General features: G+C 40.8%; 2 long non-coding RNA genes across 4 annotated transcripts in view; both read right to left on the reverse strand.

Annotated features, from left to right (window-relative positions):
- Positions 1 to 18,494, reverse strand: part of LOC307213673 — a 189,218-nt gene that overhangs the window by 91,964 nt on the left and 78,760 nt on the right. The gene's annotated exons all lie outside the window — the stretch shown is intronic.
- On the reverse strand, positions 7,799 to 13,203 carry LOC307213681. 2 transcript variants are annotated; one of them, XR_013837632.1, is made up of 3 exons: positions 12,930 to 13,203; positions 9,334 to 9,564; positions 7,799 to 8,290 (listed from the first exon to the last, which is right to left on the reverse strand). It is a non-coding gene; the product is annotated as an uncharacterized lncRNA (long non-coding RNA). The 2 variants fall into 2 exon arrangements; XR_013837633.1 differs by lacking the exon at positions 12,930 to 13,203 and adding an exon at positions 10,398 to 10,582.

Raw genomic sequence — 18,494 nt, forward strand, 5'->3', positions numbered from 1 at the left:
TATGTGATGGGAGGAGAAAGTGTGAGCAAGGCCTCTTTCTGGGTCTAAAACTATAAGGCAGGGGTGGCTGCCCCTTTTCAGTCTGATGGTCACATTGTTTTCCTGAGATCCCTCTGAGGGCTCCACAGCAGCAGCCATTAGTATGTGCGGCACAACAGTGGCCACCCTACTCTCACATATGCACATGCAAAGACACACAATATTGGTTGGGTGGGGATTTGAGCCCATGGCCTCAAATGGCAATCTCAGAAAATTTTCTATGAGCAAACACAATTTTGTCTACATCCTCTGTATAAAGCTTATGCTGGATATTTCACCATACAACACCAACAGAGCCCCAATGAAGTCAGTATTAAATAAATAAATAAATAAATAAAGCAAGCAAGCAAGCAAGCAAGCATGCTATGGCATCGACCAAATTTTCAGGGGTGTGTGAGGGAGCACAGGAAATCATTGGATCTGGGGATTGCTCAGATGCACCCTTGCCACAGTTACGCTAGTGGTTAATGTTTCTTTCAAAGATTATGTAACATTAGAGCAATTCAGCATGTCAGAGAGGTTGTTCAGATTATTTCCCCTACACTTCTCTTTTATAGTCCCTGTTGTAAAAGGAATAATTAACTGAAATCCAATTAGTGCAGATTTAGAACACCTGTTGCCACAATCCTTTGAATAACTTTTTCATATTTTTGTTTTTTCCCCTGACTCTTTGTTTTAAGATGAGATACATATCCCTATCCAGTTGCTCTTAGGAATATACATATTTGCATCTACAAGGAGCAGAAATCCCATTGTAAGAGACTTAAAAGACCAAATGAGTTTGGTATATAAACAGACTGCAGGTAGCAGCAAACGGGGAGAATTACATTCCTTCAGAAAATCTAAAACAGCTTCACACAGTAATAATTTTGCTTAACGTTTCTTCCCCTTTCAACAATGAGTGCTTCAATTTCCAGCTTAATTTATTAAATCTTTCTCTGATATTACAATTTAAGGGTACTTTAGGCACAGGAGTAATATATAGAAACAGTTCCTTTTCCCAGCAGAAACTCATATAGTTCTCATTTTATACAAATGTGTGGCATCTTTTGACCAGGAATGAATTTTGAAAGGTGCAATGGGAATTGGAGCAACTGAAAAACCTGAAGTGGTTTACTTTAGGAAGGTAAATTGTGCAAACCTACTGAATATATTGAAGAGTGCAGATGGTATGGGTATGTATCTGCACTTCTTATCCCATGATGCATTAAGGGCCATTCACTTGCTTCCAAACATCATTTGACAGGTGAGAACCTATTTACGGTTTAGGTGGTAAAGAAAGCATACTTCACCACTGCATTTCTTCAATGCCATCCATCTGAGTGTTCATTCATTCATTCATTTTGGTTAGAGGCATCCTAATTATTGACCTAGGGAAGCATACCTTGGAACTTTCACAGAGGTACCACAATGAATTAACTGTACATTTCACAAAGTCACTCTGATTTGTACCAACTGGCATACCATAGATATTACAGAGTCACAGATGGTTGGGACTAGTGCTTCATCTGGTCAAATGGTTACAGATACCTTTCAGCTGATGATACACGTCAGATATGACCCTACCTAGAAAGAATAGGCATGACTACAGTTATTTATCCATGCTTTAGTGACATCCAGATTAGAAAATTTAGGGCTGCCTTTCAAAAAAAAAAACTAGTACAAACTATGTCCAGTTGCCTCCTGGTAGTAACCAGGCAAGCAGAACACATCTTCCACCAGTAAAAGGTAAAGGTAAAGGACTCCTAGATGGTTAAGTCCAGTCAAAGGCAACTATGGGGTTGCGGCGCTCATCTTGCTTTCAGGACGAGGGAGCTGGCGTTTGTCCACAGACAGTTTTCTGGGTCATGTGGCCAGCATGACTAAACCCCTTCTGGAACAACGGAACATTGTGATGAGTGCCAGAGCTGTAATGGGGTTTGGGGTTGCTTGTGCGTAAGGTGCAAACTGCTCCAAGCTGAGTAGTTTGGTTTAAACTTTCCCCTGGCTGGACAGTCAGTACTCCGTGACTGTCTCAATCACTGGCAGAATCCGTCAGTGGGCGTTTCCTGAATTTCCTCCAACATAAAAGTTCTTTGACACCAAGTCGCCGCCTAGCTTCCCTGCCTGGAAGCTTTCTGCGCAGAGTGGGTGTCCCAAGGGGAGGTCCTGAGCTCTCCCCGCTGGTCTCGCTGGAACAGTCCCGGAGCCTTCCCTCTGAAGTTCCCTCAGCCTCCCCTTTCTCCCTGGCGTCACGTCTATTTCCTTCCCCAGCGGAAGCTCTCCCTCTCTCCTTGCTGGTTCCCTCTCCAGCGTCATTGGGGAGCCTTTCCACCACCTTTGGCTCCGATGGCAGTTCCCTGACAAGAGCACACGGAAACGTCATTTACCTTCCTCTCACAACGGTACCTATTTAGCTACTTGCACTGGCATGATTTCAAACTGCTAGGTTGGCAGGAGCTGGGACAGAGCAACAGCAGTTCACTCCATTGTGGGGATTCAAACCACCAGCCTTCTGATCAGCAAGCCCAAGAGGCTCAGTGGTTTAGACCACAGCGTCATTGTACCAGTGGTTACCAGAAAGGTCACTTAAAAGCCCAGAAAGGTCACTTAAAGAATCCTACATCTGTATAAGCCTGTCTGCACATTAAGATCTGTACCTGAATCCTTGTTGATATGCCCACAAGGAAAGGGAGGGAGGCTGGTATGTACGCAAGCCAGGGCTTTTTTGACAGTGACCCACAACTTTGGATCCACAACCATGGATATTTTCAAATGGAATTGAAAATCCTACTTTTTTACCTTGGCTTGCAGAAACTAGTAAAGGCTGGGGATCTGATTATATAGTCTTGATGGCTCTATTATGCACTACTTTTGGTGTTGGGTTGCTAGTTTTATTAATGTTTGGCTGTTTCACTGAATTGCTTTAAAATATTATCTATGGTATTCTATTGTCATATTGTATGTGGATCACCTTGGGAATGATTTTGAAAGGTAGCATAGAAATATGTTAACTAACTGAATAGCTTAGCAGAAACAATAATGGGAGAAATGCATGATAAAATAATGAAAAAGAATTATTGTGATAATCTAGAAATGTACTGCCTGGGTTTATAGTGATGACGTCCCCAATTTGATATTACAGCGAGAGTCATTTACAATGCACTCCCTCCATGTCATTTTAGAAATGCCTACCAACTGCAGCTGGCCTGGATCATTTCCAGGTCAGTGTGAAAGCAATAGGAACTCTGATCATGTTGCCTTCTGGCTGACCTAGAAACTGTCACAGTTTCACAATGGCCCACACAGTGTTCCCAGGAGTAGGGCAGGACCAGGGAAATGGCAGCGACTGTTTGGAAGAGCAGCACAAAAATGTTCAGGGAATGAATGTCTGCTGGCAGTAAGTACAACCAGCTGGCAGATGGATTGATCTAAAGGATAACATGATAACAACCGAGCCTGTTGTTGTTGTTGTTGTTGATGATGATGATGATGATGATGATGATGTTTCATGGCAAAGTAAGAGTTGAGCACAGAATTCCTGTTGTAATTAATGACTCCAACATTAGCAGTATAAGATATGTGCGGATAAAAATAACCAAATTAAGAAGGGTGAAATATTGTCAATTTGCTAAGGGAAAAAGAGAAGTTCACAGTAAAGATTTTCATAAAACCTTTTTAACACCATTAGCATCAGCTAAAGTGGAAGGGTGTACATAGAAACAATGGGATCTGTTTTTAAGAACAAGAAAAGGCAGTGACATATGTTCTGTGCAGTTCTAAATACCCTTGTCTGCAATTTGCTCTCATCCCAAACAAATCTTTATACGAATTCAGTCTCAGTTCAACATCTGCAGGTGCAAAATCCAAATCAGCGACTGAAAAGGGGGCAGGTGCTGAAAGGATTGTAGTCTAGACTCGTCTTTTTAAATCCATTTAGTGCCATTAACCATGACTGGGTGCAATAATTCTGCATACATCAGTACTGTGATCACCTCCCTTATTTTGCTAACTAGGAGATCTGTATATTTATCTGTACAGACAATATGGGGGGGGGGGAAAGAACATCAGTTACAGGAAACCCAATGCAAGATAAAAAGATTAAGGCTGCAATTCTCTACCTGCTGACCTGGGGCCAAGCACCACTGAACTCTGTACTGCTTATTTCTGACTAGAGACATATAGGATTGTGTAACTATCACAAAATCCCAAATAATCTAATAAAAGAAATTAAGTGTATCTCAGTTCACTGAGTATTATTGCCATACTATATCAAATATATGAATAAATCTACATGGAAATACAGTAAGCAATTTAGAAACAAAGCTTGTTACTGATACTTTGCTATTTTAGAAGCCCTGAAGACATTATGAGTGTTCACTCCCTTCATAAAATCTACAGAGCACATACTAAGCAATGAATGCTGAAGCTGATCTAGAGAAAGGCAGTCTTGTTTAGAGGAGTGTCCAGAAACAAACATAAAACATCCAAATTTCTTTCGAACAGAGAGTAGCTACCACCAAATACACTTGGGGTAAAGATTGGTAAACAAGTGAAGACCAGGATAGATAGCAAGGGTCTGTGATACCTAAGGAGGTCAGGCTGCACATGCAGGCAGGAGGCAAAGCGATCTGAGGGTACAAAGCCAATTAGTGGATTAAAGGGTAAGAATCTACATTCTGAATCAGGGGTGGGGGTGATAATATAGGCAGCTAAGGGAGGGAATTAGAATAAAGAAGTGATAACAATATACAGTTGAGAGGAAATGCTGTCAAGAGCTGAATGGGAAAAGAGGAGGGGGCAATGGAAACAAAACCTGTCATTTAATCAAGGCCTGTGGTGGTGAAAGCCTGGCCCAAAAAATAAAAAAATAAAAATGTTTGGTTTGAAGCTCCAACTGTACTCCAGTCATTGTTAGAAGGCATGAACAGATGGAAGATTTGACCATTTTGGTACAAAACCAAATGAGTAAAAATGTGTATACAGTGGTACCTCGGGTTACATACGCTTCAGATTACAGACTCCACTAACTCAGAAATAGTACCTTGGGTTAAGAACTTTGCTTCAGGATGAGAACAGAAATCGCATGGCGGCAGCACAGGAGGCTCCATTAGCTAAAGTGGGACTTCAGGTTAAGAACAGTTTCAGGTTAAGAACAGACCTCCGGAATGAATTAAGTACGTAACCAGAGGTACCACTGTATAAAGAAATTGCACTTTGTTCCAAAACAGTCACTACTAACCTAAAATTGAAGTAAAATACTTTATATAGTCCTGAACAAAAATAGTAATTAGAAATATCCACTTTTGACAGGAGCGAGCCAGCAGTAACTTTCACGACGTAAGTGAACTCTTTATTAGAAGAAACAGGATCTGCACAGGAGTGTCAGGCCTAATGAGCACAGCAACTCTTCTTTGATAGGTCTTGCCTCTATGAAGGCCCCTGCCTTTCCATAGGTGTCTCAAACTCCTCCTCCCCATGGCTTCCCCCCAAGAAATCTGGGACTGCACCAGCATACCTGTATTTGCTCCTCCCACTTCATGCCTCTTCTGGTTCTGGTTCTTTAGCTCCATGACAGGAGCCAAAGACATCTGTGTCTCTTTACCAGCTGGACTCCTCTCTGCCTCTTGGTCTCCCTCCTCTTCTGCTTCCGCCTCTGCTTCTCCTTGTGGACTTCTCTCTGCCACAGACTCTCCCTGCTCACTAAAGCCTATTACCTCTTCAGCTTCTGACACCTCCTCCTCTCAGGCTCCTCCCTCTACTCCATCTGACCACTCATTGTCATCCCACCAACAATCCCCTGACTCTTGAGCCTTCTGCCCTTGGGGGTTCCATCTGGTTCCTCCCACCACTCCTCTGAGTCCAACCAGTCCATGACAGACATGAATGTTAGCTGCAGCAATGGAAAAACTTGACAATTTTTTACAGCTTTCATTGTGGCATAAGAACTTACGGACATAAGTTAATAAAAAACTAGCACATAAATTGCATGTCTGCAGAGGGATGGAGGATCCAGAAAGCTTTTATGTCACCTGGTGGGATTTTATTTCTTATGCTTAGTTCTTAGATGTGCAGCATTCTCTATTCACACCATCTTGGGGAAAATTGATGTCTTGATTTATACTTGTGTGTTACTATTTCTTCCTCATTATTTATTGTTTGCCTGCTTGCTTTGTATATGGTGTGATGTAATACTCTGCTACTACACCTTTGGGTTGTGAGTAATGGTCATTATGTTACAAAGAAATGGAAGAAAAAGAAGAAATGCTTACTCATTGCCAAGGTTGCTGAATTTCTTGCCCCCTGGTCCATCCTTATACACTGTTCCAGCTATTGCCATCCTGGTGTCTTCTAGAAGTTTTGGACTACAACTCCCATCAGCCCCAACCAGAGCATGTAGTTGTAAGTGTCGAGTTACAATCCAAGGCATTTGAGGGGAACAAGGCTGGAGAAGGTGGTACTATTCTACATCACCTAACAGCTTAGTCCTAAGTATGTTTCATGCAAAGCATGAGGCAAGCAAGATTAAGCAGCAGGAAAGGACAAAGTTTCTTTCCCTATACCTACCTCTAAGAATTTTCAAGTGGCTTTGGAGCTTTTGCCTTGTAGCAAAGATGCAAGGAGCAGTAAAGGAAGGGGTATCTTGAGAAAAATCCAGCACTGTGGTTGACAAGTGTGTCATTGGAACAATGCATGGCATTGCCTTGCATCCTACACACATCCATATAAAATGTTGCAAGCATCTTACCAAAGAATACATCCTCTGTGAGTTGCATATAAATACTCAACTAAAAAGAAACAAAAAACAGGTGGCAGGGCAACAGAACCATTTTTTAAAATGCTCCAACTTAAAAATAAACCACACTCCCCACCCCCAAAACTCTGAAACTATTTGTCTGATATTTGGCAAGCTCCAGTCCTTCAGAAGGGCTGTGATGGTTGCAAATTTCATCCAGTGCATTTGTTGGAAGCACAGGTAAAGGTTTCTTTGTGCAACAAAGTGACCTTAGAAAGCGAGAGAATTAAATGAAGCAGCATCTGCCCATGAAACAACATAATGAAGCGGCTTCCCAGATGAATCCAAACCACAACTAGTACTACCACAATAACACTTCCTCTTCTCTCCCTGCCTCCATCCCTCTGCAAAACTGCACTGTGAAATTTAACTAATATCATAAACCTTGACATATATTTTACCCCCCAAAAAAACCCCACATTTCATTTGAGGTGAGGTTCAGTGGCTACACAGAGCAGCTCAGGCAGGGATAGTGGAGTTGCCACAAACTCTCATATACAGATGGTGAAAGGAATGTGGGGATACACCACATGGTTTCTAAAACTTTTCATTTCATTTGGCATTATTTATTATTTCAGTTCGTTCATGGAACCAGATAGACAAGATACAAGCTAAAAGGATTTGGGTCTCTCTTTTTTGCTGTTGTTTAAAACAGATCCTAAGGTTGATGTTAGCAGCTTTCAGATCTAAAGCCTTGCGAAGAGTCATGACATACAAAAAGGTGATCCAGTCTACAGGGTTCATATGGTATAGCACTATCCAACATTTAAAGATAAGGGACAAGGAAAGAAAAAGGATAAGGGAGTGTAGCAAATAAGCACGAAGGTATAAATAAACAACCTTCACCCATATATTCCACAAACCCTTTGGACTCCCACGTTGCAACATCAGCAGCTCTACATCCACAATTTTTTATTGTAATCTTGTGGCTCTTTATTTGTAACTTATATGAAAAGAATCACATTGATTGGGGCAGATTTAACTCAGTAAAAAACCTATTCTGCTGAGATTGTCTGTGCTAGGTGATTTTATCAAGTTCTCTTTTGGTTCCATTTTCTCTCTCATCCTCATCCCCAGGGGAGACAGCAGCCCAGCTTGCAGTGCAAATTGCCCTAAATTGAGTTCTTTCTCTGCCATATACAGGCCTTCTTTTGGCTCCTCAGCTTGAAAACTTTATGCATTCTTTCCCCCCTTCTTCTCCCTTAACAACTCCCCCCATTCCTTTTTCCAATTAAAATGGAGAAGTTTGCACCGATACCTGCTCCCAATTAAATGAATACTGCATTACCAGCCACATACTCTAGATCTTCTTTACCCTCCCTTCATTAGCTTTACTCCTCTGAGGCTTCCTGGCCGACTGCCAAGGACTTATGGCAAGAATTCAAAAATCTTGTACACTTTATCCCCTCAAAAATCATTCTCGAATTTAAGCAGCCTACTCCTCGGACCCAGCGTGAGAAACATTAGGAAATGATTCTGCGAGACAGAGACAAAAAAGGGAAGAAGAAAGAAAATGATTTATTAAAAAAGGTTAGAAAGCTCCCATAAAAGAAGCAAAGTTAAAAGAGGTTAAACTTCCGGGCTAATTGGTACTGCTTCCTTTTGAGAGAGCAAAAAATATATAACCTGCCTTGAAAAATAATAAATGGCAGTAAGGATTTCCTGCTTTAGTTAGGAGCCTATTCATGCCTACAGGAAATGCATCATCCTCTTAACACCTCAGGCATGTTGGCTAGAGCTCACTTAAATTACACAGCAGCATAGAAAAACCCAGCTAATCAGAGACTTAAGCAGCTGCTTTAAGACACACACACACACACACACACACACCCGAGATTCCCATCTAATTTTCCAACACTAGTGCACCACCATATCAGCTATTCTCATCTGACACTTGGAATAGCTAATATCATGTCAAGCTGTCAGGAATGATAGCCATATTGTCAAGCCTGAAATAACAGAGAAAGCTGCTGTAGCCTTGGTGTTACCATTTCAAACTACATGAAGAGAGGGGGGGACCTTCCCCTCTTAGATTAGGTAAGCTTGCCCTATTTATCAAGCAAAGATTTGTCAAACAGTTAGGCATAACTCGGCTTGCCTGTAGGCAGCCCTATACAAAACTACAGTAACTGGATGTTAACAGTCTAGGAATTACAGAGGCCGGGGGCAAATGTCTCAAGGAAGCTTTGGAAATGCGTTTAGGCCATGTTTTCTCCCAACACGGTACTCCTCACCATGCAGAAAGGTGCACGTGTGAAGGGAATGTCATGTTTGGTTTCAGTAAATTCCCATGGATTTGCATGGCATCAAAGAAAGTGGCTTTGCAGCTGCTTTTGGGTGGTGCTGTAAACAAAGGTGCATTTCCATAAACCCCTGTTATGGTTCTAACTTCACAACTCTTTGTATGATGGGGCGCACCATGCTAAGAAAAAAATGAGCCAGAATGTGTGCACAAGGAATTCCTAATTCAAACTGTGCACAAGATCTGCTACAACTGAGACATCAGAGTTCAGGCAAACCTGGTTTTCTTTCCACTCTAGGCTTTGTGCTGATTTGATCTTCCATCATCCCTACAGGGACATCTTGAGTGACATCATTAAGACTTTTTGGCAGCGTTCTGTTCAATCCCATGATGTCTCAAAAGCTACCACACACTTCAGAAAGGACCTTCTGTAGCATCTTTTGCTTCGTGGTATACACTCAGCATGGTATCACGTTACATAGCTTGTTCCTAAGCTGGCTTCTCCTCTCTGCAGTGTACAGCAAGGAAAGCATTATAAAAGGATTAAGATACTGACAGGGATCCTAAAATAAGCTAACTGAAGGAAGTTCACAGATTATTATCATCACAGATGGAAAGTCTCCTGATCTCTTATCCCCATTACAGCCTCAAAAAAACCTTCCTGGCGGTCATAGGGGAGGGAGTCCCTGAACAATGTGGAGCAGAACATTTATTGCAACTGGGATAGGAGGGAATCACCCAAGATCACCTAGTTTAAATTGATTCTTTTCTCCCTGTTCTTGCATCTCCCCACACCCTAACCCACATAATTCAGAGGGGCATGGTAATCATTTGGAGCAGGTGGCTCCAAGAGGAAAGAGGGGTCAGGAAACTCCTTCCATGAACTTCCTTCACTTAACATGTTTTTAAAGCCTAAGCCATTGTCTCTCACTATGACTTTCAGAGCATACCCAAAGATCCTGCAGTTACAAAAGTTCTGCCACTGCCTCTCCTGCTTGCTGTGCATCATGGGTACCCTTTCAGATTTCGCTTATGGGGAATGTCAACCACACTTCAGTTAGGGAGGGGACAAGATCTCAGCAAAATGTAACTCCTCACTCTAAAACCACAAAGTTAAACAAATCAAAACATTGTGCTTCAAGAGCATTTGTCGTGGTTACTTTTTGTTATAATACAATGCCCTGCTTTATAAATACAGGCATCAATAACCACCCTTAAAAGTAAAATAAAAGCAAAGGGAGATGTACTTTTGGCATGCCTAATGCATAGGACCACTTCACTAGGAACCACAGTCACACCTAATGCCAAACTTTCACATGAACAAGTCCTGTGCTTGCTCACTCCTTCCATTGCTCCTTGTGCATTCCACTGAGTTACTTCAATGGTTTGAACTAGCAAACCTCTTCCCTTCAAACCAGGATTGTAGCAGGCCAGCATTCCTGCCTGAGAGGGCAAGGAGAAGCCATAAATTGCTGGTTCCGATGTAATGGCAAGATATGGGTTCCTTCAATCCATGAAATAAGGAATGAAGCTGAAAATGCAAAGAGAAGAGTAGGGGAGCTGGAGGACCAAAACACTATGAGTAGGAGGAGAGATAAACAGAAACTCTGACAGTGACAAAAAAGTGTGTGAAGTTGGTGAGTTTAAGATCAGGAGGTCCATCTGCACAGCATTCAGTTTGACATGTCATTGAAACATCCAGAGGGAAATGTCAGCAAAAACATTAGAGATGTTGAATTGAGCACAAAGTGAAAGGTCAGATTTTGGGAAATACATTTGAGAGTCATCAGGGCATCTGTCATGGCTTCACATGGGGGAAAGATAGAACTCTTTGCTGAACAGGCACAACACTTTAGTTATATTTGCTATATGATATAAAGTATTTAAAGACATTTATAATCTATCCGGCTCATTCCCCCCAACACCTTTTGAGGATGTGTTTCTTACCCCCATTGTACATGCCATGAAACCTCCAAGCACCTCAGTGAGTTCATAACTCAAGTCAACATTTGAACCCAGGCCTCTCAGGTCCAGGTCTTCCACTCTTGACTTAAGCATCAACACGAGTTAGACAGATGTGCAAAGAGAGGGTAGGTGAACACCAATTTGTTTAACAATTTAATTAAAACAGCTCCAACTAATACGGACACCATAAGGTCTCTGTGTGCTTGGAGCCAAATTCATAAGAACTTGAAACTCAGGAGCTAAATCCTAGGGGTAAGAAGTCAGTAAAATCCCAGTGTTCAGTGTTATACTAAAAGGGAAGCTTGAGAGGCCACATTATTTGCCTGGGAAAAGTGTTATTTCTTGCTTACTTAGATTGTATAAAGTGGCTTTCAGGCAGGCAATTCATTTATAGCTTCCTTGTATTAAGTCCTAAAAATCTATAAACAAAAAAGCCCCTTTGACTAAAAAAAATGCACATCTATTTAGACTTAAATGCTAAAATATTTGCCATATTTCAACAACACAAGGATCACAATGTGCACTGCAACCCTTGCAACAAAAAGACAAAGAAGAATATCAAGAATCAGAAGTGCATTTATCAAACCCATTCACCAAATATAGGTTGAAGGGCCTCTTTAAAAGCAACACATCACAGATTTTAATGTATGACAAGGCAGTGTGGAAGAAATGGAAGAACTCTTTCTTAACTCCCTGCAGAGATTCAAGATTTTCAAGAGATACAAGAGGGAGTTTCAACACTTTGCCTAAACTCAACAGTCAAGAAACTGTCATTTGATCAGCTTCTGCCAGACCACAAGAATAATGTTACACTGAAGGCAAAGACAATAAGATCTGAGTTACTGCAATAATTTAATTACCACGAATATAGCTCAGGCCATGGAGAAGGCAATTGTCCATGAAAGGCCATCCACAAAGAAATTCATTACTAACCAAGTGTGGGTTCTGAACCAGTTTATGTAATTTTAAAATACAAATATATAGTGTTAAAGAGTGATCAGTAGATAATAAAATATTTACAATTGTGGATAAATCACAGAAGTGCTAGCCATGTTTCAAACTCTTCAGACCTACATGCTCTAACTTTGATCCCAAGAGAGCAATAATATTTTATTGGACTTGATAATCTCACATGAAAGACATGATTGATTACTCATTCCTCAGCAAGAAAGAAGTGATCAGCCCTCTCCAAGAAAGTAAAATTATGGGCACACATCATTAATTCATGTATCAGTGGTAATTACATGATTCTACAGGTCTTTGACTACATTAAGAATGCCTGTAAAGGGGGGGGGGGAGCTGTATCCTTAGCTTATGGAAAGCATTGCCAGTTTAGGAAATGAAACACATTCACTGCCACAACTAGCTATTTTGCTATAGCTGGTTTATGGTTTAAAGACAGAGCAGTCCCCAAACCACATCTCGTTCTGCAACTCATAAGCTTCTCCCTTCCACCTTCCATGTAGAGTTCAGGGGATGAGAGACAATTACAGGGTTGCAGTTGCATTGGACACTGCATTGGGCACTTTTAGTTGCCTGCACTCCCAGAATGGTGTCTTGAAAGACAAGACTTTTGCTTTAAGGTTGTATTTATTGAATACAGCGTGAAGATCTGCAGCAAGATAACCAGAGACTGTCCTAGTATGGGCAGGTGGAAACAGTGAAGGCAGAGAAGGAAACACTTCCCTCCTACTACCCTGGGCAAAACCACCCCAGGTGAGATCTGTCACTACCAGTGGGTGATGATAAGAGGGAAATTTCCCCGTCCCCCTCCCAGCACAGGGTAACAGTGGATATGGGTGCATAGGCCAAGTCCCAAGAACAAAATAAGGAACCTGCCAACCCATTTACCAATGAAAGGTAGTTGGAGAAGTGCCCTTCACCCACTAATGCCTTGGGGGTATTTACCAAAAGAAAATGTTAGGTATGATGGGCACAGATCAAATCTGACATGGGATTTTTGTCCTCAGCACATATGACAGCCTCCTTTGCATTCATGGGACCCATGTTAAAGGTGACCCAGAGACCTATCTTTTCCACACAGATCCTTCTTGCTAGATCAGGTCTTCCAAGTATTCTGTGGCTTTCCCTGCTTCTTCTGCTGTCACTGCTGAATAATTACAAGCAGATGTATGAATAAAGTAATGTCACTAGAATCCATTAAAGGGGATGCTGCTCACATAGAACCAAAATAGTAGGGAAAGATGAGATCTTTTGTTTTATTTTTCCCCTTCCAAGCACTAACGGTGAACTATGCAAATGTGATAAACCTATGCAAATGTTTCCAATATGAAATATATTTTCAAAGAGAGGGTGAATTAAGATAAGCAGAGAGTGAATAGGGGTGGGTGGGGGCTTTGCCTTTTGCCTGTCCAATAATTTCCTGCTATAAATGCACAATGTTTACTGTAATTCAAAGAAACATCACAGTGAAGTATGAGAGCGGCTTTTCAGGGGCTGCAGCAGACAAGATTCAGAATGAAAAATCTTCACTGCCAGACAAGAAAAATTTGCAATAATTTTCTATAACACACACAGACTTTTTAGCACCTTTATTGCAGAAGAAATACTAAACAACCATGCTTGCTTTATAATAGCATTTCTATAATAATGGTATTTTATAACAGAAGTGCTATTATTACAGAAATTGTATTATAATAGTAGCATTATTATTGTAGAACCGCTTCTATAGCAGAAGCACTGAATAAGCCCAATTGTATTACAGAAAATGACTGTAAACTTCATCTTCCTTCGGTGATGTAAATCTCTTTTGCTCTTCTGTCTAATATGACAGACTCAGGGATAACCCCCAAATTTGGGCAACAATGACACGAAGCATCCAACTTGCAGATCAGTACAAATCCGAGGTTGGTTTGACTTCGTCACCAGTACTTTAAAAGCCTTGCCTGAAACTGAACCAACCAAAAACTACATCTTTTTCCTCACTACATTCCAAATTATGCTTTTACTCCCAAACAAAAGAGATAGAACTCCTCTTAGATGCGTACCTCTCTATATTTTGAGGCAAGCCATTAAGATTATGTTCTGTATAGTCTCAGAGGCTGAAACCATGCAAGTCACAAGGAACTGTCCTTTGTCTCTGTTGCACTATTTGCTATGGGAACCCCATCAACCACTTCAGCTATAACTTGTAGAGAGTGAGCTGGGACTTTTACAGAGCTGCTTTTACAGAGGGTCATATCCACTACTGGTTCTGTGCTAGCGGGGAGGGAAACCTTCCATGTGCATAGGACACCCAATTTCAGTATGCTCCCACCCACCCCACTTCAGCTGTCTTTGGCATATTCTGTACTGTTCCAGAAGGTTTCTATCCCTCAGGTGCTGTGGCTTTTTTAGTGAGGAGCAGCTGTGGGTAGGGCAGATTGACCAGCAGGAGATGCCCCACTCAACACAAGAAAAAGTCTTTTCCAGTTGCAATTTATTCTGCAATTTTATTGGCTGCCTTTTCTGCACTGCAGTTCAGTGTCTTGATTGCTTAATTTTAAATTTACTTTGTCACTGGGTTTTTTTTTAAGCAAACTATTTTAATAGGTGAAGGTTAGGCTATACTTTTTGTGAATGAAAGGGTAAAATGAATATGATTAAGAGTTAGCAGAACATGTCAAATAATGTTCACTTCTAGAATAAACGGGGGAGGGGGTCTGAAATGTGTGTGTTTTTTTGCTTAGAGAGAGAGAATAAGAGAGAGAGGGGGAGGGAGGGAGGGAGATGGAAATGTAACACTGAATACTGTAAAATGCTTTTGCAGAAATCTTATACCCACATCAACTACATTAATACAAATTTCACCCATCATTCAATAAGATATATATTGCTTCGGTAGTAACTTAAAAAGCACCTACAGAATTTAACTGTATATGTAGGCAATGAATAAGTAAATTTAAGTCTATAAAACTCAACTTCTTTTTTATTAAAGTTATCTTACATTACCTTCACTACTGTAATTCTAGTGCAGTATAGAAGACAGAAAGAAATTAAGATCCCAAGCCAGTGACCTTTTTAACATTAAAATAAAATCCCATATACTTCTAAGTTGATGCAATCAGATTATACCATCTGGTTAGGATACAGTCTATGAAACAGTAAAGTGAGAAAATTCAATAAACTCATATCCTCTCCAGGCAATTCTATATTTTTTCAGACTGTCATGAGAACTTTCTATGTGTATTTGTATGAAATAAACTTAACGTATTGATTTCAAGCAGGAAAGCCTATATTTTATTTATCATTTGCACTGCAAAAATTATTTTTTTACAGCCACCGAGCTAGTAATTATAAATGAAAATTATAAAGAATTATTATTTGTATTCAAACCCTAGCTGATTGATATATGCAGAGCAGAAATCATTTAATAAAATGAATATTTATTTTAAAAGCTTCTTTCAGTGGGTGGGAGATAATGTTGCATTATCAGTTTAAATAAGGAATTCTGAATAATACTTTTAAGTTTCTTAAGCAAATGTGGATACGGTAACCTTACAAAATGTTAAGCCTTCCAAAATTTCATGGAAGCAGATAAGGATGCTCTTGTACATCTATGGGTGGTCATGGTACCATGAGGACGATGTGGCAGCCTGTTGTATGGCTTACTGGAGAGTGATAGAGCCAATACAATCCAGACACAAATGTGCCACATCTTTTAATTTCACTGAGGGTTGCAGGTTTCCTGAAAAGTTCGCTTCTCAGACCGGAAGAAGAAAAAGAAACAAAGAGAATGTGAAAAGGAGAGACCCGTTGATAAAACTTGACAGTGTGCATGAAGTACAAGATGGGGCCTAAAGTACTAAATAAAGCCAATTAGTAGGGGCAAAGGATAAAGAGGCACATTTTGGAACCAGAGTGATAATTCTAAGCAGAATATGGGAGATGAGAACTAAGAAGTGATAATGTTATGCAGTTTAGAATGGAAATGGGAAAGAATCAAGGAAATGTGGGATGAAAGCAAATATGAAATCCAAAATTAATCCAAGCAAACTCAGATGAGCACACCATTGATTTAATGGTTCAAAGGCTGAACCAAGGAATACACATACTCTGCATTTGTTCTGATTTTACAAAGTGTGATCTCCTTCATGGAGAGCACGTGTTGCGGTGGGGGCCGCCAGGACACTCCAAAGTTGGGTGCGGGCTAATTGTTCATTGGCCACTGATGCGATTGGGGCTTCCCTTGTTGTTCGGAAGAAGTTAATGTTGCCATTTGTTGTTTGACAGCCAGAAATGCTAAAACTCCTTGCACGAGGCTAGGGCTTCCTCTTTTCGACAGTGGTACCTCTGGTTACAAACTTAATTCGTTCCGGAGGTCCGTTCTTAACCTGAAACTGTTCTTAACCTGAAGTACCACTTTAGCTAATAGGGCCTCCTGCTGCCGCTGCACCACCGGAGCATGATTTCTGTTCTCATCCTGAGGTAAAGTTCTTAACCTGAGTTACTACTTCCGGGTTAGTGGAGTCTGTAACCCGAAGTGTTTGTAACCCGAGGTACCGCTGTATGCTTCTTGCCCATTTTTGGTGACCGCGTTAGTATTCCACAACAATTACATTCCTTAGTTACTACTTCTTTGGCCTCAAAATGTTTCCCCCATTCTCTTAACACAAGTCTTCAGCAGCAAATATTATTTTAACATAGGCTAGGATCAAAAGGGCTAAATACAGTATTTCCACCTCTTCTGTGAAGTTCTTTTCCCCCCTTTCATTCTTTCTTTATTAAATTTGTGACATCCAGATGCAGGAAGCTGCTCCTGAAAATTTGAGGAGTCCACAAAATGGCATCAGGTGTAGTGTCAGCTCCATGTTTTGAAAGAGGCCCTTGGATAAGATGTTCTTAGTGGGACCTTCTCTCTGAGTCAGCCAGCCTTCCTCTTTGTCCCTGTCACCACTGTCCATTCACTTGACCGCTCTTTCTAGGCCCAGTCCACTTGAACAAGGCAAATGGAGAATGCTCTAATCCTTCACTTGTGTGCTTGGAGAAGGTATGCTGGGCAAAAATGGTAGTCACACACACACTTACAGTTTGGTCTGTTTCTTGGTATGGTCGGGAGCACCAGACTGAAATGCATGGACAAAGCAATTCCATGTGCCCATGAATATGTACCAGGGCTGCTAGCCTGGTGACTACCACTGAGTTGATCGTTTTAGTCTACAACTGAAATGGAAAGAGAAAATACTGATGATCCATACCTTCTCCTAGCATGGCTGGTAGGTGTGGTTTCACAAAGATCAGTGGATTTATACCAGTGAGATGTCATGCCACGATTTCTACTTGGAAACTGCTCTTTTAGAGGAAACTGGGTTTTCAAGACCTGTTGCTGCACAAACCATATTAATTCACATAGTAAGGTAACCAGTCCTCACACATTAAGTCCAATCCTCATGCATGTCAGTGAAAAATATTATTCCAGTATGTAGCTGTACATGTCTTATTGGTTAATCTATACACTCTCTTCCTTCCTAGTTACTAAATCTACTATGCTAACAGATTGTGATATATGTATTTATTGCCATATCCTGGAATGCTAGAAAATTAAAAAGAAATGAAGCTGTAAATGAAAAGGCTGCTATGGATGGATCTCTCAGAAGTGATATATGTGATGGAAGTGATTAGCTTTAACTGATCTTCTTAAAGAACGTGGACGAATAATTCATTATAATGGCCCAGAAGTGCAATTAGTGAACTATAGTGTGGATGGCACGGCTGTTCATAGATCTGCCCATAAGAGTAATTATATTTTGAAAAGTACTTAGTGAAAAATTGATTGAATGGCTCTTATGGGCATAGATGATAGAGATAAAAATATGTAAACAAAAATTGCCATTAATATGTTGTATGTCCAATTTAGATTTTGTTTGATGGAGAGTTTCAATGACGACTAATGATATTTTTGTTGAGTTGTGATTAATCTGGCCTGCTTGGCATAGATACTGCCATTTTGCAGTTCCCAAAATTCCATTTTGACAGTTTCTAAGTGCACCATCCATCAGTCACCTAGGCAACATCTTCAGAAGGGGGTCACCTAGCTATTCTGTTCCAATTTCAATACTACTAAATGCTTTCTCAGCCGGAAAAAAAGAAAAGAATGCAGTTACCCACTCTAATTTATGATGTCATTCCTGATTTGACCAGCTGTAATTGGCTCTGGAGACAATGAAAGTAAGCTTGTACTCTGGAACTAGGGTTTCCATATACAGTAATTTCTTTCCTCCTTCTACCTGATGCCTGAGGACATGGCTTTGCAGGAGATGTTCTGGTCAAGAGACCAAAATGAGGGAATGGAGTCCTTGGGCTATAAAGCAGTATCTGATGGTAATTTCTAAAACGAGCTGTTTAAGAGGTGAGGGAAGTCCTGGATCTGCTACATCCAAAGCATCTTTATTCCTCTGACACTATACTTCCATATTACCTTTACCAACATGGACCTGGTGTAGTTAATTCTCCCTCCTCCCTGGGGTTAGGGGG

Source organism: Podarcis cretensis (assembly GCF_951804945.1).
Source record: "Podarcis cretensis genome assembly, chromosome: 3".
Lineage (NCBI taxonomy): Eukaryota > Metazoa > Chordata > Lepidosauria > Squamata > Lacertidae > Podarcis > Podarcis cretensis.